Here is a 2032-nt window from a genome sequence, read left to right as displayed (position 1 = left end):
AAGGATGAAAGAAAGAAAGAGTTATCTTAACACGCTACTTCTTCTTTTGTTTTTGCTGTTTTCTGTTTTTCATTTTATCATCCTAAAGTCTCGAGAATCGTTAACCCTTTCGCTACCGCTTGTGTGCGTGTATCCTTATCCTTTACCCGGAGAAGACGTAAAGTATTTGTACTGGCCTCTCAGAGACGGTAAATTAAGAGGAGAACTTTAACGCGCGCTGCAACCCCGCCGCGTGATATCGAAACGGGATTTACGAGACGGCCGAAGGAGCTGCGAAATCGCACGCGGTGATTTGCGCGGGAATTAATGAGAACGTTAATTATGCGTCGTCGCATGTATATATATATATATATATATATATATGTATGTAAATATATGTGTGTGTGTGTGTGTGTGTATATTTCGCCGTTTGTAATTCGCACGTTCGCCGGGGTGGCTCGCGACGAAACGAACCCTCGCGTTCACCCTCTCAGAATAATCCCTAACGGTCTGTTCCCATCGAAGGGGGGCGGGGGACGGGGGAGGGACGACGACAATTTACTCTCTCGATCTGTACAATTTGCCGGAGATCTGTAGCCCCTCTCTCTCTCGATTAGACGAGTATCCTCCGCCATTTCCCCCGGCGTGTCGCGCGGCACGGTCACGCGAAAGGGTTAAAAGAGAAAGAGAGCGGACTTAACGTCCGTTCGCTTCCGTCCGTCCGTCCGTCGGGAAGCCGCGGCGGCGGCTCGCGAAGCAAGTCGTGTCGTTCGCAGTTTCCAAGGATCTCGCTTCATTGATACGGCTTGTAGGCCCCTCAAAACGGCGTCAGCAATCTCGCAGTGCTTCATTGTGTTGTGCTTATCATTGTACTGTGAAGTTACAAAGAGCAACTCACTTGCTTCGCTTTATCGTTACACAGCGCTTGTGACAATATGAACTTCAAGCACCGAAGTTCGTCATCATCGTGGTACAAAATGATGAGGGAAGTAATCTGGAGTACGTTTCACTTGATGCTCGCAACGCACTTCGCAAACACGAGTCGCCCTCGCCATACAAACACGCCATTTTGACAGACTCCATCTTCTAGGGACACTACTCCCGTCGACATTCTTCTCCCTTTTTTGCAATCTTTCAATTTATTACTCGCGCGTTCCCAGCCGACAACAGGTGCCGTGGTTGCGAAGAGGAGGAGACGACGACGACGACGACGGTGATTTCGCGTGAGAAGAAGGAACAAGAGGAGAGAAGGAACAAAAGTGCGCTTCTCTTCACGCGGCGATCAAGGTCTTTCCGCCACCCTCTTCCCCTTCCTCCTCCTCCTTTTCAACCCTTCTTCTTGGCAGCCCATCGAGGCCGAGGCCCGATGATCCCCGTCGCTGGCTCACTCACCCTTCCGGCCACGACTCCCGGGCAACGGTAATTTATTCCGCTAACGCAAACCGCTAAAGTCCGACCGGGGGGTGGTGGCGTTCGCTGCCGCTGCGCGCGGCCCGACATAATTGTTTCATATACTATATAGACATATCACGTTACTCTATGACAACGCATATACTATGACAAACAACCTCAACATTATCGATAATTCTTTGTGTTTTCATTTCTCTCTCTGTATCATCGTCCCGCGAGGGGCGCGCGGCGCTCCACGTTATCGGTCTCGGTAACTTACCGTTATATCGATAGCGCTAGTCCTTAATCGGTTATACCTATAGATAATTAAATTCCCATGCGTTCGCGGGTTTAGCCGCGCACGGTACATACGGTACATACACGTCGCTCGTCAGTGTGTGTCTTTCTCCCTGGTACTCGCGCGTCTTTCCTTTTCCTCTTTATTTCCTTAGACAGGGTCTAAGTGCAGCGCGTCCTCCTGCCGAGGCGAGTTGGAGAACGACGACGACGACGACGACAACGACGACGACGATGATTGTGCGTCGGGAAAAATCGTGGCAGTGTGCTTGCAATATATGTATATATATTCTTATATGTATGTATATTATATATATATATATATATATATATATATATATATATATATATATATATATGTATGTAT

This window comes from Odontomachus brunneus, unplaced genomic scaffold (genome assembly GCF_010583005.1).
Source record: "Odontomachus brunneus isolate Ranch 3 - 2012 unplaced genomic scaffold, Obru_v1 Obru_scaffold_091, whole genome shotgun sequence".
Lineage (NCBI taxonomy): Eukaryota > Metazoa > Arthropoda > Insecta > Hymenoptera > Formicidae > Odontomachus > Odontomachus brunneus.
Note: the sequence above shows the minus strand (reverse complement) of the source record.